This window comes from Schistocerca serialis, chromosome 1 (genome assembly GCF_023864345.2).
Source record: "Schistocerca serialis cubense isolate TAMUIC-IGC-003099 chromosome 1, iqSchSeri2.2, whole genome shotgun sequence".
In the NCBI taxonomy this organism is placed as follows: domain Eukaryota; kingdom Metazoa; phylum Arthropoda; class Insecta; order Orthoptera; family Acrididae; genus Schistocerca; species Schistocerca serialis.
The window spans coordinates 736,809,906-736,835,181 of NC_064638.1; the positions used below are offsets into that span (position 1 = coordinate 736,809,906).

Below are 25,276 nucleotides of genomic sequence, written 5' to 3' on the forward strand. Positions count from 1 at the left end.
TCAAGATATAGTAAACCAGCATTTTATAAATTTAACACTAGCAGTAGTGATGCTTACAACAAAGATGAGGGTGAAGAACGGTTAACGTCTCTTTAGACACAATACTGGGCACATTTGGAAAAACTAGGCTTTGAAAGAGGGAGGGGTGGTCCAACAGGATTTCGGCAACATCTTGGCATTCGCCGTGGGTCAATCCCAAAATGGACAACGGCCAAGGGTTTCCACACTACTACTCCCTAATTCAAGCAAATATCTTCAGACCTCGGTCAACTGGTTTGTTACTGGAGTAGATATCCAGAGGCGAGCGATGGAAACGCAACGATCCTGTTGTATCCAGGGAGTGCCCGTCTGTTTAGCCCAGTTCACACAGAAATGGCGTGGCACGGGCGTGGCGCAGTTCCACGCCATCTGGAGTTAACAGATGAAGCAATTCACACAGAGGTGGCGTGGCAGAGACGCGTCGCTTCGTTGTCCGCGCCACATTCGCTTATAACCACGAGTGACGGACCGAAGCGACACGAGGCGGAAACGTTAAAGTGGCGCGCTGCTGTTCTCGTTCATTTGAAGTCATTAGAGTTTATCAGTAAAACAAACCACTCTTTTCGATTCGCGCGTGTTCTCCACTAAGCGGTCTTCATTCGCTTTGCAGGAAACTATTCGATAAAAAAATATTTTTGCATCGAATAGTCTGAAATCACAGTTTTATAGTGAACTGGTTTTTTTTCTTTATTACACATAGTTATTGTGATACTTTGCAAATAAAGTAAACCACCGGGCATGTTTCAAAAAGTTCGCAGTGAGGAATGTAGTCGCTGGCCAGTTTACGTTTGAGTTTTAGGTGATGGGTTGCTGCGTACGAAATACGTAGCGAACATATCGAAATTAGAGCGATACCTCTTTCGAGTCCCGAGTAAATACGACGACGCGCCACACTCTACATAATGGCCGCGCGCTTTGCCGATTTGTGGCCCGTATTTCTCCGTCGTATATATGTTAGTTACGATCATATTTTAAATTAATATTGCATTAAGAGCTACTTCTATTTTACAACTAGAGGTAGACAATCGGAGATCCAGCGGCAGAGTTCGCTATATACTGTATATCTCTGTCACATGGTAGGAAACTACACTGTGTAACGAGGAATTTCTGGTCTGCAGCCGTGCAATATTTATGGATAATCAGATTTTGGGAGACATACGTTCAGTTCTTTAATTATGCCGAATTTGCCACATATATTCGCTTTCTTCCACAAAAACGGATGAACCCAGTATCTTCTTCTCTGCTCAACATTTACCAATTACAATAGATCCAGTGCATCAATATCCTCGTCTGATGAGGACGATATATTCTGACCTATTCGTAGCACAATCGTTCCGCGTCCCTCTGAGAGAGCAACTTCAGTGTGAATTGCTCAAGCCACATCCTTGACTTTCTCTCTTAGTGTGTTAAAAACGTATCGCAAAAGGTTTTAAGAATTACAACCGAGAGGTGAAACAGTGTTTATAAATGCAAACTTTATTGTGCAGTAAGTGGGTTCGAAGCTATCCAGCCGTCCTCATTTGGGTTCTTCCCGGAGACACAAATTACTTCACACATCGCTGTGCACACATCGCTGTGCACACGTCAGATGTGGGATTGGTTCCTTTGGAAGTAGACGGCCAATTTCCTTCCCCATCCTTGTCCAGTTCAAACTTCAGATGCAGCTACGACCTCGATCGAGGGATGTCCAGCACTAGTCTATTTTTTACGTTGCTGGGAGTGAGTATCTGGAACAATACGAGCGATCACTTCCCCAATCTTTCGAAATACAAGATAGTGGGTTGTTTTCTATCGCTCTCGGTTCGCTCAAAAATAGAAATTACTTTATTATATTTTTGTCCGGCATGGCTCTTCATTTTGCGGTTTACAGAATTTTAAAGTTCCCAAGTAGCCACTGTACCGTTTAGAAATATATAGGTAATGTTGGACTCAGGTGAAGTGTGTGTGTGTGTGTGTGTGTGTGTGTGTGTGTGTGTGTGTGTGATGATTCATCTGAAGCTTCATTGTGAATTTAGTGAACTCATTGAACTCGAGAATTGCAAGGAATATTAGTTCTTTAACAAGAAGGCTGTTAAAGTTTAGCAACCACCTGCCCACTTCCCCCCCCCCCCCCCTCTCTCTCTCTCTCTCTCTCTCTCTCTCTCTCTCTCTTTCTATTAACGCAGGGTTGACTCGCCTACGTATTTTCCAGCTAGCTCGTTAATGACGCCGTTCCCCAGCGACCCTGAAACCACAAGCGCGGTCAGCCAGGCATCCTGCGTTTAAATGCCGCGAAAGCCCTACTGTGTTCAGCACGCATCTGGGGCCCCTGACTGCTCGCAGCAAATTAAATTCAAACTTGTTGTTGGTCCCTTTAACTTAAGACAAACAACAGCAAAACTTTATTATAACTGGTTCCGAATTTTACATTTCCTTCAGATAACGAAGATACCAACCTCTGACTGATGGGATTGGTTCTACTTCCATGAGAGATTTACATTCTCCTTGAGTTATCAGGCACGTATTCGTACTTTCGTGGCAACTCAGGTGATACTTATATTTTTGTAATAAACAGATGAGTGAATGTCAAACTTTCTTGCTTCGTGGAGACTAATCTAAAAGATTGGAAATATTGGCATTTTAGTTGAAGATATTTTCATTTTTTGAATACACAAAAGTCTATTTCATAGCTAAATAACTTCCGCTGATAATATCCATAGTCTTCACAAGTGTCACTAGTAGTACAAGGAGTTACCATATGGAAGAAGGTTGTAATGTTCTAGGTCAAATCGTCTATGGAAAAATCTCTCAGATTCTGCCATCGAAGTCATTTAAAACAAATTTCCTGTAGTCATCTTCTTAAAAGAAACTTTTAACCATTCAATAAATAGAGTGAAAGACAATTACGTCATCATTACTGTACTTAATCCTTTTTCGGTCCGACGGGACTTAAAAGACCCGTCTACTTGCAAGAGTCGTAAAACAGCATAGAGTTAAATTCATGCACTGGCATCCTGTGTAACACGATGAGCAGTTTTTGTTTGGATTGACTACTCCTACAATACGCAAAAAACAAAACTGCAAATATCTGTTGGAACACCAAAGAGAGTGCTCCTGACAGCTCTTAGGAGAGTGAATATGTATTTTGTTAGTTGGCTTTTTAAAAAAAGACTGACAGAATGGATTTGCTTCCGAATCTGAGAGCATACAAGTGCTTGATACCTACGTAGTGTGTCCATCTGGGTATCGCCCGCGGCTGCTGTCGGCTGGACAAGGCGCGGACCGTCCGGTCGAAGCAGCCTGCACAATTCAGCAGGTCGGTCGCGCTTCACGGGTGTGTGCGCGTTGGACAGGTCACTACGTCTACCCACTGCTCACCGACCACTGTGATGATCGGAAAACATGCATCTTTAGGCAGAATTTCTGCTGTCAGCTTAGCAGAAGCAGACCACCAAGTCCATTACAGACGAAAAGATATTTTAATAAAAATATAAACTAATTGTTGTTCAGCTTGCGGCACAGTGGTGTATAGTAGATCTAACGTCACACTCTTCAGAAGAACTGTGGCTTATGGTAACACCTGCCATTCTTGTTGTTGTATTACAGTATGGTTTACAGTAACGACAGAGTTAACAGAAGTTAATGTAACCAAAACAATGGAAAAGAAAAGTAGTTAAAGCGTAGCATACAATTTCCAGAGATTTAAGCTGTGTGCCGATCTGGGTTCAAAATCAGATCGTTACTTTACACACGCAGTCCTCTTACCGACTTACCTATAATTTCATTTCTGCTAGTATCACTCTTTCTCTGAAGCAATCGTGAACTCTGCTGCATTCTGGGGTTAGACTTACAGTTAGCGGGCAGTTTCGCCAGAATGTTTCACAACAGGACACAGTCTGCTGCAAAGCGAAAGATTTATTCTGCATAGGTTCAACAATAATAATTTCAATATAAGGTTAAACAGCCAACCGGTCGCACATGAACGTTAGGTACATTGACATGGGTTTCGACAACTGCTAGGTGTCTCTTCATCAGAATGACCAGTGACTAAATCGTAAAATTATATTGCTAAAAATCAATTCTGACTATTGCTACTGAGCCACCCTTAGTAGGTGTGTAAACCTAGGTCAGTGTCCCTAACGTTTATGAGCAACCGTGTGGCTGTTTAACCTTATATTGAAACTAATATATGGTTGCTGAATAAACCCATGTTCAAAACTCAACAATAATACACAACCTCCAATCACTAAATGGTTATTGCTTCTAATACAAGTAATGCATTAGCTATGTTGCTGAACTCACATTCGGAAGAAAGTTGCGTCAAACATTCGTCCGGCTACCCAGAATTAGAATTCTCGTGGTCTCCCCAAACTGTCTTTTGCAAATCACACAGCTGGGATCCCTACCATCATTAACAGAGCGTTAATCAGTAATCTTCTTTCAGTTTCTGATTATTCCAATTTGAGTTTCCAGTTCACTTCTGCTTGAGCATCAAAACCAGTATCGGACAAGACTAGATTGCCTCAAATGAAACTGACGTAATGAAAATATTTGCGAACTAGTTATTACTTGCGGCTCGTTCGCATAGAATTAGTTTCGTTACGACGAGTGATGGTGAGTGAGCCTGCCCGGATAGCCGCGAGGTCTAAAGCGCTGCTCCCCGAGCGGGAAGGCGTGCCGGTCTCCAGCACGAATCAGCCCGGCCAGCCTGTGGATGGTAAGGAGGTTTTCCATCTACCTCGGTGAATGCGGGTTGGTTCCCCTTATTCCGCCTCATCTACACTGTGTCGGTGATTGCTGCGCAAACACCGTTTCCGTCTGCGCGCACACCATAATTATTCTACCACAAAAACATTTGGGGTTAATCTCGTCTGGTATGAGACGTTCCCGGGTGGGTCCACTGGGGGCCGAGCCGCAGAATAACCCTGGGTTCGGTGTGGGGCGGCGGTGGTCTGAATGGACTGCTGTGGCCTGTTGTGGGGTTGTGAACCTCTCCTTTGTTTCTAGGTCCGCAGTTTAAAACAATACAATACGTTGGTGAGTGAGTCAATATGTTACTGTATGTACAATAACATTAGCTGGCCTCATGTGTCGCCTATTCGGTTAAACATAGCTCATGACTTGCGCACTTCCGTCTCACAGCGCAAGCTACCATGCAGCACATACGTCAGCATGCACAGCACCGGTACAGAGGGGCATGGGCAAAAGCGCGCATCTTTGCATCATGCTACTGAAGTAGCTACACATTTTAAAACATCTATATTATGCAACGAACGGTGTGAAGGTATGGATTAAACACATTGAAGATTGTATGAGCATTGTGTGGCATATACTTTGATCGATATCTTGTTGCACATGAATCAGCGGAGAGAGCTTTTTCAAAGAGGAAATATTTTTCCTTGATTCGCGTAATATTTTCAAATCGAAAAAATCTTCTTCTGGACACTTCCTAAAGCAGCCTACGTTCTTTCTCAGGCCACAACCTACACTTCTAAGAGTTTTGGAGAAGCGTTTGCAGACAGACATGACAGCTTGTTATTAGCATAGACATAGCTCCTCTGCCGCTGAATGTTATTGCAATATTCAGAGTTGTTACTTCAAGCACGGAATTTTTTTACAATTCACGTTGGTCGACGGTTTCATTAGATAATGCATGACTCAGTTCATTATTCACAATTTTTTAATTTACAATTTAACATATTTAGGAAATACAATGTATCATCAAGTTGCAAAGAATTGTTTTTACGTGCAAACATATTTGTAAGTTTGTGCAGACGTAGACCCATCTGTGTACCTTAGGTGTCGCAGGTGATCATTTTATTAGTAGTGGTAGAAAGAAATTTGTAAATTTGGTGACGGTCAGCGAACTTCCGCCCGATAGAGGTGCGTGGCTGCGGCCGTGCCCGCCTGGCGAGCAACCGCTATCGATCACTGACTGGGTCTGCGAGCTGGCCGCCCCGCCGCGCTAACGGTGCAATCAATCAGACACGCGCCTGCTGCACAGCGCCCAAACCGGTGTTCCTAGTGTCCGGCGGGAGTCCCAAAACAGTTTCTGACTCCGTCATTGATAAAGCAGATTTCGGCGTTGCGAGCACGTCAACTTCTATTATACATTCCACCTGAAGACGACGGCACGGACAAATAGTTTGATAATTCATGTTGGAGTCTTGTTTCTTTCGGAACAAATTAGGTTGTTAAGTTTCTAAAGCTTTGAAAGAACAGGTCACATCTCAAACGTTGAACACTGAGCAGAGAAAAGCTGAGCGGCTAAGCTAGAGAACTCGCATTCTTAGTAGAAGAGAGAGAATTTAGATGGTGAGGAATGGAGTGGGGGGCTCAGTCTCAAACCACAATCAGCCCATCCAAAAATATGCTTTAAATGGCAAATCTAAATCGATTAAGGCGAGTACTGAATATTTATGGATAGGAGACAACCGATTTCCTTTCCTAATCGTGTCCTATCTGAACTTGTGCCCTGTCTTTCATGAACTTGTCGTCGAAGGGACATGATGTACTTGCATTCCTTTCTTCCAAACATCAATTAGTGAGGCTGTTTTAGGCTATCCTGCCATCTCATGTATCCCTCGACCAACAGACAAAACCTTCCGCTTAGTGCGTACTTAAAATATCTGCCCTGGTTAAGCATGTTGTGGGCAGAGTCGTAAGTTACCAACCCCATTAATTTTCTTTGAAAGACGACAAATTACAGGTTCTGTTTTCATAGGCTTTTCTGCAGCGCATGACGTCATCTTCAACTTCTAATACACGCAGCAGAAGTTTTGCATCGCCTCTTTATTTCTAAATTGGTGGTCCAGAAAACAAGAACTCGTTCTGAAGTGCTTGTGTATAATTATTTTCAATGCGCCAGATGACCAGATTTAAAAAATTACATTAATGAACGACAAAATAGTCTGGTTCCCACGGGAAAGCAACTTCAGTTCGTGATGGCAGGTTCTCTTGTTCACTTATAGCCTTGACTCCGTCGTGGCATTCCATCCATGAGATCATAAAGTTAGCCGTGGTCCACATTGTCCCACTCTTCAATGATGATCCTGCGCAAGTTGGGCTGAGTATGTAGCAGTTGTGTCGCTCAAAAACAGTTCGTTTCAGCGGAGTCCACATATGTTTGATTGGGTTCACGTCCGTGGGAAGACACAGGCCTTCCAATTCTGGCGATCCTAGCGTGCTGAAGAATATGTCCACGATAACAACACGATGAGCACACGATGAAATTGTCACCGAAGTTTTGTCGATACGGTCGCGTTATTAGTTGAAGGATCTTGCCCCTGTACCGCAGTGCACTTAGATTGCCCGCAACGAACACAAGAGGTGTAAGGTGGTCCCATGTAATGCCACCCCGGAACTCCACTCCACCGCCACCCTGTTGCACACCTGAGACACAGTGTTCAGGTCGATCAATATTACAGGACTGTCTCCAAACACATTGTCTTCAGTCATCAGGGTACTAACAGGTCGGAGATTCGTCCGCAAAAAAACAGCCGACGACAATCCGGGGGCGATCCATTCTGCGTTATTTCTTGTCCATCTATAACGGAGTCCGCGGTATTGTGATGTATGACGTGATGCCCGACATTGTCGTCGGGACTGGAGATTCGCATCATGAAATCGCTCCAAATAGTTTGCGATACATAATGTCCTGTAGTCTCGTCGAACTTAGTTCTGGAGCACTCAGGCCGCAGTTCCATTTACTCAAACGTTGTAGGTACTGATCATACTGTACGCCTGTCGAATGTGGACGGATTGTGCAGCATGAGTCCTAAAACAATGCCTGTCAATTGCAAATGATTCCATGTCCGCACATCTACTCGTCTTCGGTGCACACAGAGAAGCCTTCTGTGCTTAACGCAATGATGCGGACCCGATAATTGGTCACAAACGTCCTTCTTAGCATGATGCAAGTTGACACTTCCGTGCTACAGATGTGTCGAATGCGAGACCTTCCGCTCGGTACAGGAACACTCACAGTAGTATGCACCTTCACGATATATCGGAGCGAAGCAAAACTTTTGCTGATGCGTGTGAAATCTCGACTAGCCAAATATTACCAGGTCAACTTTATGATCACAAATATCCAAGATTCAAAGTGAAAAGTTGAGGACACAGAATCGGAATGTCAAAGGAAAGTTGATACTAAAATCTGAATATAGCCAGAGCATAAGACATCACACGAGAAGGAATCTTTCTGAAGGTGCGTTCAGTCCAAAAAATCTGAAGTAAGTATATGTCGAAATTCTCATATACGAGATGCGACAATAAAGTAATGAGACTGATGTGAAAAAAATTTTTGCTTACAGTTTTAGTCAAGTTTGGTGTTGTCTCCTTCAACGTAGTTCCCTTCTGATTGCACACACTTTTTCCAGCGCTTCTGCCATTGATGGTAACATTCCTGGAACTCATCTTCTGTAATATCCTCCAAGACCCTCGTCGCAGCTTTTTGGACATCTTGTGTTGTTTGAAAATTGTGTCCCCTGACCGCCGTTTTGACTCTTGTAAATAGAAAAAAGTCGCATGGAGCGATATCTGGTGAATAAGGTGGCTGTGGTAGTACTGAAATTTGTTTTGAGGTTAAAAATTGCTATACTGACGGAGCAGTATGGGATGGCGCATTATCATGATGCAGAATCCAATGACCAGCATTGTTGGCACGGACACGAAGAACTCTTTCACGAAGTCTTTCTAGAATTTCTTTGTAGTAATACTGGTTAACTGTTTGTCCAGGAGGCACCCACTCTTTATAAACAATTTCCTTGGAATCAAAGAAGCACATAAGCATGCATTTCACTTTTGACTTTGACATGCGAGCTTTTTTTTTGGTCTGGGTGATACCTTTGAACACCATTGCGAACTTTGGCGTTTTGTCTCTGGATCGTACTGAAAAAAACTAACTTTCATTACCAGTGATAACATGGCTCAACAATTTTGGATTGATTTCCGTTTGCTCTAACATATCGGCTGCACATTTTTCCGTGTTTCTCGCTGTTGTGGTGTGAGATTTTTGGGGACCATTTTTGCACGAATCTTTCTCATACCAAGATCTTCAGTTATTATTAGACGAGAATTTCAGAGAAGTAAAGTGACAGAAGAAAACTAGGTTTGCTATAAGAGATGCAGCGTGGGGTGCAGAACGCATCAACTGAGATAAAACAAGAGATCGCTGTGAGGTGAGACAGGACAGTCGCTTCGACCTCTAAAGTCTATTCTTAACCGAAATCAGGGGAGGAATTATATAAAATAATCATTCATCTCAAACGTGTACATCGGCAAAACTGCATCCACATATTAGTAAACTGTTAGAATCTTAAACAATGGGTACTGCCAATTTAGTCTCTTCATTATGGCCATTCAGAGAAATGAACAACAAAATGCCTCGAATGGCTCCACTCTATATCTACATCACTACTCTGCGGTTCAAATCTAAGTTCTTGCCAAATGTTCCACAGAACCACCTTCAGACTATTTATCTAGACCATAAGATGCAAAACTAAGCAAGCATCAGAAGTAGTGCTGGCCGGTGTGGCCGAGCGGTTCAAGGCGCTTCAGTCTGGAACCGCGCGTCCGCTACAGTCGCAGGTTCGAATCCTGCCTCGGGCATGGATGTGTGTGACGTCCGTAGGTTAGTTAGGTATAAGTAGTTCTAAGTTCTACGGGACTGATGACCTCAGATGTTACGTCCCATAGTGCTCAGAGCCATCAGAAGTAGTGTCCTTGCATTGGAGTCATTGCCTTCAAGATGTATAGTCACATAGATGTCAGCGAAACGGTAGATGAACTAAAACATGTCACTGTAAATGACTGAACTATCTTATGCGTTTGCCAAACGAAATTTCAAGTACATGGGTGCACTAGCGATTCTATTCACACCATTGTTCACAATGGACGCATCTACTTGTGTGTGGGGCCGGGCATAGCCGCCGACGCACAGCTTTAAACATACCTTGATAGTGACGTCTCATGTAGTGGTAATGCACTCTTTAAAAAAACTGTGAAGGAAACAGAAATAATATACAGGAAGTGAAAGATTCTCCAACTTAGACAGAAACCATGCCGCAGTAATGAGAATCGAAATACATGAAAGGGAAGCAGCAGTTGATAATGAGACAGGGAGTGTTTTAGTATATTCGGGCTGTTATTCGATGTGTACATTGAGCAAGTAGTAAAAGAAACAAGGGGCATTTCAAAAAAGAATTGAAGTACAGGAAGAAGAAATAAAAACTTTATGGTTTACTGACGATATTGTAATTCCGTCAGATGGCAAAGTACTTGGAAATACTTGGAAGATCACTTGAACGGAATGGATTGTAGTCTATTTAAACCAGGCATGCTGGTAGAATTAGATTAGGAAACTGCATACTAAAAGTAGTAGATGACTTTTGCTATTTGGTTGGCATCTAAATAACTGACGATGGCTGAAGTAGAGAGATATGTTAACACTTAATATAAATTTAAATGTTAGGAAATATTTTTTAATGGTATTTGTCTGGAAGAAAGTATCCTACGAAAGTAAAACGCTGACGAAAATCAGTTCAGAGAATAAAGTTTTTAAAACATGGCGCTATATAAGAATACAGAAGATGTATGTATGTATGTATGTATGTATGTATGTATGTAGTATTGAGTCGAACTGGGGACAAAAGAAATACTTGCCAGAACTTGACTAAAAGAATGTATCGATCATAGGACACATCGCGAGGCATGAAGAAATAATCGGTGTGGTGATAGATGCATGAACAAATCGTCCGTTTGGTGGTGGATGGAAGTTTGGGGGCAAAAATTGTAGTGGATGACAAAGGCTCAACTGCAGTAAGTAGGTTCAAATGTAGGTTGCAGTAACTGTGCAGAGATGTAGACCCTAAACTGGCGGGTACGGATTGTTGTTTTCTTAGCATCCCACACCTCTAGCGGAGGATTTTTTATTTGTTTATTCGTATGACTCCCATACTGTTTAAAATGACCGGTATATAACATTAGCAATGCTACATAGGACAGGAATATGAAAAAACAAAACTACATATAAAACTAACTAAATGTCAATATCTAATTTCCTAATCCATAGAAGAGCCGTATCATCAGCTTTCATGACGTCGCTCCCACTCCCCTGGTAGGAACGCTTGATTGCTTGATGTCTGATTCGGAGCCCCCACAGTCACAAACCGGAGACTCTGTAGCAACCCATTTGTGGAGAGTCCGCGCATCGTCCATGCCCAGTGCGAGTTGTGTTCAGTTTGACCTACAGTTTCCTGTTGAGTTCTGCGCTAGCAGTATGAAAGTTATACTTTCAGAACCACTCACGCTCTTCAGGATTTTCAATAAGTTGACAGCACTGGTCCCACAGGTTTCTCACCCCGTTATTACTGGCATCTAGCTGTTGTGCTTGCCGTAGTGGTTGCTTTCTTGGATGGAGCCTATTTCATCGTAATCCTGGTATGTCTTCCTATATTGATAATTCAAGGTTATCCTGTAGTTTGTGGTATTTCCTAAGCACGGTCTCGCTTCTGCGGATTGCGGGTGAATACTTGTTACTCAGCAGAGGAAGCCAGTAAATCGGTGTTGGTCGGATTACCCCAGTTATTAACCGCATAATGTGGTTCAACTGGACGTCGATCAAGTTGGTGTGGTAGCTGTTTAGCCACACCGGGGCACAATACCCGGCTGCTGAGATCAGCGCAATGGATAGTGTGCGCAAGGTATATGCTGAAGTTCCCCATGCCATTCTTCACAATTTTTGAATAATATTGTTAAGAGTTTTTATCTTGGCAACAGTATTTTCAAGATGTTTTATTTATGAAAGGGTGCGGTCATGGGTGACACATGGTGCTTGGAATACTCGTCATTGCAAAGAGTGTTTCAGTTACGTTTCTCTCTGAGCTCCGCGTATGCTTGTTTGTTTGTCAGCTGGACTGTACATACCTCAAGTTTCACTTGTACTGGATTGAAGTTGTTACTCTCTAAAAAAGGCGCTCATAACGGACGAGCGGAGACAATTCTCACAGATCTAGCTCTCTCTAGACTGTGTCATATGCTGCGATTAGGTCTACGAACGAGACAGATGTGTTCATGTTTTCTTAGAAACCAGCCTCCTCTATGAAAGTTGTTAGGGCGAGTACTTGGTCGCAGCAACTTCTCTGTGGCCTGAAACCCGCTTGCTCAGCTGGGATATGCTCCAGCCACACCAGATGTTGGATTTTCCGGGTACAAACATGCAGACAAATCAAAATCTAGATGAGGAAGGCTTCTGCGATAAGTCTGGTGCCGCACCCCCTGTAGTGGGTCCTGTGATAGCTGACGTTCACAGTATAACCCTTTCACTCTGCAGCTGAGTGTACGCTGTTTGAAACTTCCTTACAGATTAAAATGGAGAATTGGTCCAAGACTCAAACCTGGAACATTCTTTACTCGTGCAATGTTGTCGCCGATTTCCTGCGAAAAGGAAAGTTCACTTTATAGTTCCGGTTCGGCATACAGCATCAAATGACGGGCTTAGAGAACTTCAAAGTGCGCAGAGAAGTCGCTTACTTAACACACTAATTTTTCATGAAGTTGCGTTCGTTGGACTCCTGATCACACTAGACCATCTTTTATAAATTTACATATTATTGTCTTCTTTGCAACTGAAGTTACACAAAAAAAATTTCTGTATTTTGTCCATGAGTACTAAAGAACCAAAATTGTGTTGCTCTGGGAACAGCAACCAGTCACACGTTTTTTCGACAAAGAGATTTCTTCTATCTAATGGGACTGATCGTTGTCCTTTCAACACAACTTGAAATTTTGTTTGATAATATCCCAAAAGACAGATTTTGCAAACCAGCCGCTTTATACCAACTTCGCGGCCATTTTCTCTCTGTAATCACCCAAAACACACATTTTGGTCAGTAAGTTGCTGTCTGTAGAAAATAATTGCGTCGGTATTTATAAAATTATTTGTAATGCTGGTTTCTTCAGAATCAGAGGTACACGGGTAAGCAAATGTTCAGTGGCCTCCTTATATTATTAAATAAAAATCTCCATTAATCTAAAAATCTAAATCTAACAAATAATTATTTTATGCTCAAGGACTAGTATGTGTTCCATAGCGTCTCTCTTCTCAGAGACTTATAAATTAAGTTTCGTATTGTATTATTCCTTGAACGATGAAAAATTTTGGAAGGAAGTAACTGTACAGGGATCTTTCGTCACTTCTGCTTAGTAAATTACTGACACATGTTGCAGACGGTGAAAAGTTCTCAACTTAACATACAGTGCACGGTATGTTTCAAGAAAAAATGGACAAATGAACATTGTTCTGCGTTTCCGCCGCCTCAGGCCAAATACACTTTAAAATTTCATTTTATTCGAACTGTAATGTTGTTATTTTTTAACATTTTCAGTGATAGTATTGCAATTCAGTTATCTGGTACATGAAAAAGAACTGGCACTACGTAACTCTGAACAGCAGTAGCCTTTACTTTGATTAAGCTGACAGATATGAGTGATTACAGAAACACACTGCAGCCACACTTACACGTGCAATAGTTGGACAAAAATACTGAAACATCGCAAGAAACGCCTACTTGAACATACATGCAACGCTAGTCAAGCAAGTAACTCTCGTTTTTGTGTTTGACACTAAAGCACTTGTGCAATGCCCTCAGTACGTTAAAAGTGACAGTCGTCAGAACAGTGATCTGTGTAGTTGTTGAGGACATTAGGTGGGAGCTAAGTGATTTCGAATGTAAGCAGTTTCTTGGTGCTCATATAGATGGTCTACCGCAACCAGGAAACCAATGTGATACTTCCTGGCAGATTAAAACTGTGTACCTGACCGACACTCTTACTCGGGACCTTTGTCTTTCGCGGGCAAGTGCTCTGTCAACTGAGCTACCCAAGCCCGTCTCACTACCTGTCCTCACAGCTTTACTTCCGCCAGTACCTTGTCAGGAAGCCGAAGTGTTTGGTGTTTCAAGAGGCATCACATTGTACATTGATACAGCGTGCAGGAAACGCAGAAAAACACCATCCGCTAAGTCACAACGCAGATGTGAGCGATCGTTGAGCGATCGTGTCAGACAGCTTTTGTAGAGGATTGTGACGAAAACTAAGAGGACAACAGCTGCAGATGTCAGTGCAGAACTGAATGTCGCACTCACGACCCCTATCAGCACCAAACCAACACTAAGGGAGCTCCAGAAGCAGGGAATTGCAGGGCGAACTGGAATTCCAAAACCACTTATCACTGATGCAGATTCGCGTAACACGAAAACTTGGTGGTGCCGAAGCCATAAAACCTGGCCTATAGAGCAATGGAAGAAAGTCATTTGATGAATCTTGTTTCACCCTGTTTCCACTCTCTGGCCGTGTTTATGTCGCAAGAGTGAAACGTGGCATAGGGTCGGTAATGATTTGGACAGCCATATCGTGATATTCCATGGGTTCATTGTTACTCTGCAAGGTTTCATTACTGCCAAGCATTTATGTGACCATTTCGACTAATCAGATCCACTCCATGATAAAATACTTTTTCCCCAACGCCTGTGATGTGTTGCAAGACTTCAGGGCTTGTGCTTAAACAGCTCGCATCGTCCGGAACTGGTTTCGTATCTCGAGGACGAATTGTCGCATCACCCATGGGCATCACAGTCACGAGGTTTCCGTGTTATTGAGCCTTTGTGCTGTACTTCGGAAAGAACGGTGCGTGATCGCAATCCATCATCATCGTGCTTGAACTTACCACTATTTAGCAGGAAGAATAGTATAAGATTCTTTTGAAAACCTTACAGGACCTGTATTTATCCATTCCGAGACGACTGGAAGCTGCTTTGAATGCCAGTGGTTTTCCAACATCGTATGATACGTGGTAATGTGTTGTGTTTCTTCGTGTTCCCATATTTTTGTCCAACCCCTGTTCATCTCGAGTTTTCAGCTGTATGGAACCGCCAAGTAAATTACGGAGCCATCACAGAAGTGATCCTCCATCTACCCACTTCAGTGAGTAAAAACAAAATTATCAACGCTAGTCACCCTACCATTTGCGGATAACGAAATTAATTAGTAAACATCACAACAGCATAACACAAGAATTTTGAAAATAATTTTCATATCCAATGCTGAACGGCTTAAGAACTGGATGTTTTACTAAGCGCATTGTCTCAGCTGCGGTGTTAAACGCTTTAACTCTTGCGCATTTGTCAAACATGAGTGTTGTTTTAACACAAACTAGCAACATTAGCTGTAATCGTTTAGCTTGTTGCAAAGTTGGCTCAATGCTTTGATGTAATGAGCGTTTCCACTTCGGTTGTCGTCAATGAGAATGCATCCCCTTACCAAAAAAGTTTCCTATTGTATGAATGTCAGATATCTTTTTACTATATAGCAACTTAAATAGCATAGATGTACAGCAGCACGATTGCTCGATGATAAACGTAGTTCCTCTGTAGATGTGGTTCTAGAGTGACTTCTAGGAGCAGCTACAGTGCTCGGACATTGTAGCATACCATGGGGTACCTAATTTGGTCCTCTCTAGAGGTTATCAGAGTTTGAAGCGCCCTCACTCAAATCACTTCCACGCAAAAAAACCTTAAATATTGCACTAACTAACTCAGAGCAGCATGTTTAAATCAGTGCATGATAACTGTAGCCGATATAATAGTCTTGAGAGATTCAGCAACAGTATTCATATTTAAGATAATTCTCATTTAGTGTTCAGCAACCTGTCTTATCTACTCAGAACCATATATCAAAGTACTGTGATATGTAATCTAGTTAAAAAAGTGCAACTGAAAAGGAACAATAAATGATAATTATCTTAAAACGAATTAGTAAGTTGAGAAGGCGCGTGGCTGTGAATAATATGACAGAAAGCGATGGTAGGATTTTGTTCACGCATCTGCGCACGAGTGCTCTTTGGTGGGAGACAGTGAACAGCAGCGCTCCTCTTACGTCAGCATTCTGACGCAGACTCCGAACAGCTGCGGTAAGTGACATAACGCATACGTCACGTCGCGAAAAGCGTCACCCATTTGTCTAGCGTGGCAAGCCGTAGCAGAACTCAATAGGGCTGATACGATGTAAATTATCCTAGGATATATTAAGTGGATTTTGACGTCTTCATGCTTCAGAGTTAACATTATAACGTCTTGTATCACGGTTGAATTATAAGTATGTAGTTCCAGTTACGAAAATAGCTGACGAAAATCAGAGAAGCATAAGAAACTGAAGCCACTAGTGTCCTTTCCGTTGCAGTATTACTTTGATGAAGCTCCATTTCTCAATCTGCTTGTTAATATGCCAACAAAATGTTAACTTTATTTGGGGTGTCGTATTTGGTTGGGTTGATTTGGGGGAAGAGACCAAACAGCGATGTCATCCGTCCCTTCTAAAAATTATGAACGGTATCTATTAAAATTAAGAAAATTATAAATGATTTTAATTTATCATGCGGAGGATAAGTCTCTTTCATCAAACAGGAGTCTGCATTCTGTTCTCAGTCAAACAATCAATCTGCTCACAGGCAATGTACTTCATAAAATTGAGACTTAATTAAATAAATAGGTCTGCATGAATTGAACAAGGAACAAGTACGGTATAATATGCCTTTCCAAACATATGCTAGAATATGTAAGATAAAACATTAACAGCGAAATATTATTTACATTGGACTGAACATTTATTTTGCGCACTCAAATTAAAAGGAAAAGTAACACATTTGCAAGAAACACACAGACTGGTCGTGCCTGGCTTGGATGGTTCCACCGGCCTAACGCCACCCAGGAAAATTCATCCATAGAATTAAATGAAAGCTACGATGCGAAATGAAGTTCGGGCCCAACAACAGGGATTGAGTTACTTACAGGAATACGGATGCAATTAACACTGAACAGGACACAACAACATGGCCCGTGACACAAAAAGCTACACCAAGAAAAATACAAAATTCCGAAAAGTTGGTTAATTTGTGTAAGGAATTACAGTCACAAGTAAATCATTGTTACACCGTTGCAAACGAAAGCTGATGCCGCGAGCTGAAGGCTGTCGAGACCTTTACTGAACACGATGAATCAAATGAACAGATGCACGCGCACTTATGAAACTGAACTATTATTAAGGCTGTCGCACCTTATAGCGGTCAGACTATCCAGCATGGTTATTACTGCCTGGGTCTGTGAGAGAAATCGGTTAAGGCTACAACTAGAGTGAACCCTACACATATTCAGCTAAAATATTCAACTACTACAAACTAGCGCCTAAGAGCAACCTCACTCACCAAATTCTCAGAACCGAGGGACCAGTACCCCGACCAAATTAGGGACTACACACAGATAGCGGTAGTTGTCAGAGAAGACCTTCACCGCGTCTTGCCAGCTTAGTCACAATAGCGTTACGACCAGAAGGGAACGAAACCCCTTTGCCACTGTCTAAGCTTACACCAAGGTTGGCTAAACTGCCATAACAGCAGACAAGATGTTCACCCGCCTTCAGACACGAAAACTAAATATTCGTAGCATTCTCTCACTCTGCCATTTTAAGATCATAGGAATGGGAAAGGAGGATAGCGGTACAATAAAAATACATAGTAATTAGTGTGTGGAAGATACAGGAAGCACAGATATGTAATAAACCAGTACATGGATATAAAGTAGACACAGACTACATAAGAATTCAGTAACGAATGCACTTGTGATTGATAGAGTCGGTAATTGTGTTTCTTTCTCGTGACATGTTAATTCTATGTAAGTATAAGGTGCTAAAGGACATGTTAAATGACGTTAAATTTTATTGAAACATTACGAAGGGACTAATATGGAGATCGTTCACTTGTAGGGGGAATGCAAGTAATAGATTTTAGTTTAGCTACCGTCGTAGATCTGGGATATCATTCCTCTATTCTCAGAAGTCCAATAGAAGAGTGTTGACGAGTTTAGAGTGTCTTTACATGTATCTGGCGCAGCGTAGTCACCTTCCGTTACGCTTATGACCACGGCCTTAGTCTTAAATACGCGGGAGTGATTCGTATTCTCATAGAGACATCCTGATGCAAATTTTCTGCAGTTTACATTAGCGACTTCCTCTGATTACTGGAAAGATTCGTGATATAAGGTACAAAGCCTCGGAGGTTGACTGTTGTACTTGAGGTCTCACGGACTTTTTCGGGATTTAGTAATGGTAGTAGCTGTGGTCAAACTGCGAATAGCATCCGTTTCCTAGTTGCAATACATCCTAAGACAAAAAAAGAAGACGCACCTCAAAGGGATTATCCGAATGGGACGGAAATCTGTAATGTGATGTTCATATACAGGCAGGCAAATGATTACAATTCAACAAAAATCGAATGATTTATTAAAGAGAGAGAGCTTCGCAAACTGAGCAAGTCAATAACTCGTTGGTGCATCTCTGGCCATTACGCAGACAGTTATTCGGCATGGCATTGATTAATTGATGCTGGATGCCCTCTTGATGGTTCAAATGGCTCTGAGCACTATGGAACTTAACATCGGAGGTCATCAGTCCCCTAGAACATAGAAATACTTAAACCTAACTAAGCTAAGGACATCACACACATCCATGCCCAAGGCAGGATTCGAACCTGCGACCGTAGCAGTCGCGCGGTTCCGGACTGAAGCGACCAGAACCCCTCCTGAAGGATATCTTGCCTAATTCGCTGGTCATCGGGGCTCGCTTCGAAGTGGGACTGCCGTAAATAAGCTTCTGGAGACGAGCAGAACAGCGGTGGGATATTGACCTAACTGTCGTCCAACATAAGGCCCGACAACCGGGAGGGGTGCCCCGGGATGCCAATTCTTTTCATAGCAAGACACTTTTGGTTGTTGTCTGCAGCACCCCTACAGCACAGCGGTACGTCGAAAATATTTTACGCCCCGTTTTTTGCCCTTCGTGGCAAGGCAAGCTGGGCTTACATTTCAGCAAGATAATTCCCGCCCGCACACGGCGTGACTTGCTACTGCTTGTCTTCACCTTGGCCAGCAAGATCATGGATCTCTCCCCATTTGAGAACGTTTGCAGCATTATGGGCAGTGGTCTCGAAGCAGTTAAAGATTTTGACGAACTAACCCTCTAATTGGATATAAGTAGTCGCAATATCCCTCAGGAGGGCACCCAACAAATCGGTCAACGCCACGCCGATCAACTGCTTGCATAAGGGCCAGAGGCGGACCAACGCGTTGTTGATATTAAATTTACCTGGAATTGTAATCATTTGTTTGTACATGTACATCAATCTATACGAATTTCCGACCCAATCGGATAATTCCTTCGTGGTCCCTCCTCCTCCCCTTTTTTTTCGTGTATTTTGAGCAAGCTGCAAGCCATCGACGTGAGGCGAGCGGATGGAAAGTATGCTATGTTGACCAGAATCCTTGCCATTTTCGATATTGTTGGATTTCCACGCTATATTACCCTCCGAAATTTGACTGACGAGTCTGGAAATTGTTCAGCATAAAAATATAAACGCTTTCAGTAAAATATTGTAAGGCTGGGGGAGAGGGGTACATATAGCCCCTCGCCATTCACGCCCTACCCCCATCTGGGATCCACGCCTGCGTTCTTGGCCAGCTGTTTCCCCTCTATTGGCACATTGAACTCTAACCTTTAAATCCTCCAGGTCTTGCGTATTATGTTTATTAAAATTCTATACCGAAAGCGCTTAGAACAATGAGAGACGAGATGCGATTGACAGCTCGCAGACCAGAATGTAGCCCCGAGCGTTAGGGCCGCACACTGGCGCTGTGCATAGGTGAGCGCCGAGATCGCGTGGGCGGGCAGGTATCGGTGAGCCGCGCTGACACAAAGCGGCGCGGAGGGAGCCGAACAGCCTTGCGGCTCGGCGTGGCTGGCGCACGACCGGTTGCGACACGGGCGGAGGCCGCAGCCGCGCTGCACACCGCGGCACGCGCGCACGGCCAGTCTCCGGTCCAGTGGCGCCGCGGCCGCACCGCACCGCACTCCGTCGCCGGGGACCAGTAGCAGCAGCGCCAGCATGGGCACGCGCAGGTGCGTAGCCGCCCGCCATCTGGGTCAGCGCCGCGATTCGCTTTCTGCCGCTCTCGCCACCCCGGAACTAGGAGCGCGCCACGCCGCGCCGGATTGGACAGACTCTCGACGCATTCCTCAGGCGCGCAAGGCCTCTCCGAGGTCCCAAATGTCACCTAGTCCCGTTCTGCTTCAGGTGATCGTGTTGACTGTCCGCTCCTTGCAAATGGTGCGTCCGGTTTATCATAAGACATACACAAAATCTGACATCTTCCGATTAATAGATGATGATGTCTTGCGACTAGGGCCTCCCGTCGGGTAGACCGTTCGCCTGGTGCAAGTCTTTCGATTTGACGCCACTTCGGCGACTTGCGCGTCGATGGGGATGAAATGATCGTGATTAGGACAAAACAACACCCAGTCCCTGAGCGGAGAAAATCTCCGACCCAGCCGGGAATCGAACCCGGGCCCTTAGGATTGACAGTCTGTCGCGCTGACCACTCTTTTTTTTAACTCATTTTGTTCGCTTTCGTTCGTTGTATCTGCACGGGGCGGACGTCGTACGACACCCGTTGATCGATTAACTCAGTTTTTTTTATTACAGAGGGCAGCTAACCCTCTGCCCGAACACGCTGAGCTACCGTGCCGGCGACAGCTACCGGGGGCGGACGATTAATGGATGGCGAACGGGAACAATGTACTTCTATGTAACTAAACTGCTTTTGGTATAATTTTACGAATTTCGCAAGTTATTAGATATCTATCTTAAAGTTTCTACCAGTTCAGATTTTTCGGCGGTGCTGTTACTCTCTCCCTGGGGCAAACAACCCTGTGGCCCTTCTTTGCCGTTCTGCCCTGACTCGAGCAGTATTTTAGTATATACTGCGCAAGTGTCATTGATAAATAGTCTTTCACAAATAACTTCGGTTTACCCCCAGTCGTACAAATAAACTGAAGCCTACCTTTCTTCTTATACGTGATCGATTGACTTCGTCCACGATATATTAGAGTAACACGACAGTATTGTCTCAGTCGTGTTTTCAACGCTTGCCGTATTCTTCATGTTTCAATACATTACGAGCTGTTCGACAATTTTTTGTCATTTTGAGACTATAGGTATTAAGTTAACATTGGCGTTCACAGTAAGCATAATTACTGGTGCTTTCATTGGCCTAATTTTTATCCTTTTTTTCTTTTTTCTTTTTTCTTTTTCTGAAACTTAATAAGTGGCTAACGGGATTATCTATCGTCATACCGAAACTTTCTCTTCTCTGGAGGTGCGCTTTTGCATTGCATTGCAACCGCCTTGGAAACTGTAAGTCCTCGAAACGTTTATTGCTGTAAATAGTTTGTCCTGTATGATTTTCTTCGGTCACGATAGCATTTTCTACCCTACATATAACTAACGAATTTCTCTTAATCTATCCTGTGTGCCACAACGTGCTATGTAATTTTGAGAAAATAATATGATTAATGCAACAGTTACACAAGTTATTATTTTTACTCTGTCAACAAATGTGTTTCTGATCAGATTTGGAACGCCCATTCTCGGAATTTTGACGGAGCCTTTCCATTATGCTACAAGGATAAGGAGTGTCCTATCATGAAGACGAATGGTGATTTTTTTTGCAAAAATGTTTACTCTGTATCTCTTTCGAAGGGACAGTCTCTGCCGGCCGGAGTGGCCGAGCGGTTCTAGGCGCTACAGTCTGGAACCGCGCGACCGCTACGGTCGCAGGTTCGAATCCTGCCTCGGGCATGGATGTGTGTGATGTCCTTAGGTTAGTTAGGTTTAAGTAGTTCTAAGTTCTAGGGGACTGATGACCTCAGAAGTCCCATAGTACTCAGAGCCATTTGGGCAATCTCTTATAAAATCTTGCAATGTGCTGTCTGCGTTTCCCAAGTGGGAAATCTCATAAAAACGGTACAGTAATCCACATAGCACAGTCAAGAGCACTGTGTTGTTTGTAGCAAAGTTGAACTTCCTGTACAAATACACACAGATCTAGACCTCACCTCTGAATACGGCATTAGACATTAGGTGGACAATAACTGAGGGGAAAACACTCCAGTGAACGCAATTTTCTTCTCGTATTGTTTAAGCAGTAGGCTGTTACAACATCTTATATGCTTCGCCTCTCTTATTTACACTTCGTAGTAAATCTGTAGGTACGGGTAGACAGTGGATGTAATTTCTCGTTTGTAGGAGACGCAAGAGATTACGACATCTTCAGCGGCTACTACTAAAACTCACTGGCTGCAAAGATATCGCATCCGTTTGTTAATTCAGAAACATTGTAGGTAACAGCGTAGAGACTTCTCCTTTGAAAACTATACTATATCTGCACCAAATAACGCAATTATGTAGAACGCAAGGGCGCTCGCGGTTCGTATTGCAGTGCAGAGTTTCAAACAAATCCAGTTATTACAACTGCGATACCTGGCAATAATTAAGTTATTTCCTTCCGAACAGTATTCACCTTCCAATAACGTTACAACAGATGAATTTCCTACACGAAACTTTTGTTGATCGCAGAATTCTGTAATGGGTATGCGGATAGGAACTGCAGAGTAACGGATCGTCCGTGAACTTTAGGATCGGGTTCGGTTGCCTCATTCTGCCAGCATGACTAAGAGATCTCGCTGCTGCCGCGCTGCATGACGCCAGGTCGCTTTCGGAGTCTGATCACAGCGTGGTGAGAGCAGCTCTGTGGTGCAGGCATTTCCGTTGACAGAGCACACACACTCTAACGAAAATACAAATGATCTTCACATTAAGTCAAAAGAAATATTCAGTTCAAAAATTCAGTCTAGATTAGTTTTAGTGACTCTTAGTGATGCATCACCTGTCCTTCACAAGTTTTCCAGCATACAACGTTTTCGTAGTGTTGTTATTAAGTCCGAATACTGATTTGATAAATCTCCAAGCCTGTGTAGGCCTCTTCGTTTCTGTATAGCTGCTGCAACCTACATCCTTTTACAAATATCACCAATCAAACTATGGACGGTAAATGACGCAATTATTAATAGAGAAAGCGAAAGTAAAGCGTCATTTCCTGAAATATTTTTCTGTTTCTAGACTCTGAGATGGTAAATGTTTCAGTGCATAACTAGAACTTTATCAGTGAGGTATATCATATTCATGGAAATTCCAGAAAAATAAGTGCTTGTTTTTACTAGACGCTTTTCTGCGAAAAATATGTAAATAAGTTAACAAAGGCTAAAAATTACCGATTAACTGGCAATTTTATTCCTTGTCTGACAACATTCTGTGATGTGGAGAATGAATTTGTTGCGGAATGCTCGTTGGTGTTATTTACTTTCTTTAAAAATAAAAACCTTTCCTGCAGCAGTTCTATGTACAACAGTATTGTTAAGTTTTCGTAGCTTCCTCTGCGCCGTGACTAGTGCTGAACCCTGAACCTTCACATTCACTACGGCATATAGAAAGATGATGCCGTCCGTAGTCAACTGTGAGCAACGATAGCGTGCAATGACGACTAAAATGTAACGAGGTTCGTTTGTGTCAGTCAAAGACTTCCGGTGTAGAAGGCAGAAATCCGCAAGACATTGTCCGTAAGTAGTACGTAACACGATATACCTACTATTCAACGAATTCTATGGTTCTTGTACTTCCTTGCACAAAGGAAGAACGGTTTGCTTACCAAGTTCGCGTGTGGTCATTGTAAATCCGCATGTAAGAATACGACGCAAATCGGAAGCCGCCCATGAGATGTAACATAGAGGCACTAATTGAGCATAGTTAGTATTACACTGACGGGCAGAGAATAGAAAGGTCGTCCTGTCGAACCACCGAGATGATGATGATTACCTTCTAGGAACCTTAGCTATGCTAACGAGGCTTGCTTTCTTGATCATTTCCATCCTTTTACACCTACTACTTACTCATCCTCGTTCTCCATTCAAAATAAGTCTCAAATGATGATTAGCTATTTGTATAGCTAAAGGTCATAGAACAGGTGTTCATCTTTGTCATGTTAAACCCTAATTCACGGAGAAAAAGTATTCGTTGACTTGTGAGATATTCAGAGAAGCTAAAAAGAGACCTTATTAGCAGGTTCGAAAGCGCACCGGTAGCATTGATTAGTTTAATTAAATGATTTGAGTTTCGGGGTACTGAACGCTCAGTTACCAAATCTGTCCTCCTTGATTTAGGTGCGCCCGCATACGCAAACTGAGTACGGCTGAAAACTTGAACAGTGTATATTTTACTAGGAAACGGCGTTTACTCTTTGCTATTTTAATATATTTTTTCGGCAAGACAGCCTTTATTTTGTTTGTCCAATATACTTCACTCTTCGTAAATTTTGACCTGGAGAGGAGTGATTAAAGTGCGAAACAAAAAGTATTCACAAGTGTAATACTATTTCGTCATATTTTGTCTCTTGCATCAAGCGGGGAATAAAGTTAAAATTCTGTTAGTAAGATGTTTAACTAGCTGTACCTGCTATTGGTTTTTGCCGACAACTTTATTTCCTGCAATTAAGTTGGCATTTTAGTACTCAAATATTTAGCTCGAGAAATATCAAAGTGACACTTCCCATTTACATTCTAAATGACGGACGACTTTTCGTTAACTTACATGAATTACTAAACTCTCATTACACCTGCATTAAAATTGTATAGAATTCCTTACAACAGGAATTAGTACTCTTCATAATAAATCACGATGCTATTCCACAGGTTCCTCTATTAATAAAAACCCTATTCTTTGCAATTTCCAAAAGAACTAAAATGATTTTCATTAGTTTTCAGTTTCTTTTACAATTTTAGTACTTCTTTCTTTAAAGCTTTAATGCTCTCGTTCTTATAATAGTGTTTAGTTACAGCAATATACACTATGTGATCAAAAGTATCCGGCTATCCCCAAAAACATAAGTTTTTCATATTAGATGCATTGTGCTGCTACCTACTGCCAGGTACTCCATATCAGCGGCCTCAGTAGTCATTAGACATCGTGAGAGAGCAGAATGGGGCGCTCCGCAGAGCTCAGGGACTTCAGCGTGGTCAGGTGATTGGGTGTCACTTGCGTCATACGTCTGTACGCGAAATTGCCACACTCCTAAACATTCCTAGGTCCAATTTTTTCGATGTGGTAGTGAAGGGGAAACGTGAAGGGACTGCAAGTATTAAGACAGTTAGGCGGGAGGTGAGAAAACTTGGATTTCATGGTCGAGCGGTTTCTCATAAGCCACACATCACGCCGGTAAATGCCAAACGACGCCTCGTTTGGTATAAGGAGGGTTAAGATTGG

The 25,276-nt window shown here is 42.7% G+C and overlaps 1 protein-coding gene across 3 annotated transcripts in view; it reads left to right on the forward strand.

Moving 5' to 3' along the window:
* LOC126481668 (uncharacterized) overlaps window positions 1–25,276 on the forward strand; it is a 462,622-nt gene that overhangs the window by 291,629 nt on the left and 145,717 nt on the right. The window contains exon 1 of one of the 3 annotated variants that reach the window (XM_050105615.1): window positions 19,886–20,022. The exons of the other annotated variants lie outside the window; for them this stretch is intronic. The gene's annotated coding sequence lies outside the window, so the exon portion shown is untranslated. Of the gene's footprint in view, window positions 1–19,885; window positions 20,023–25,276 lie in introns of those variants that run through there. 3 annotated transcript variants of the gene reach the window in all.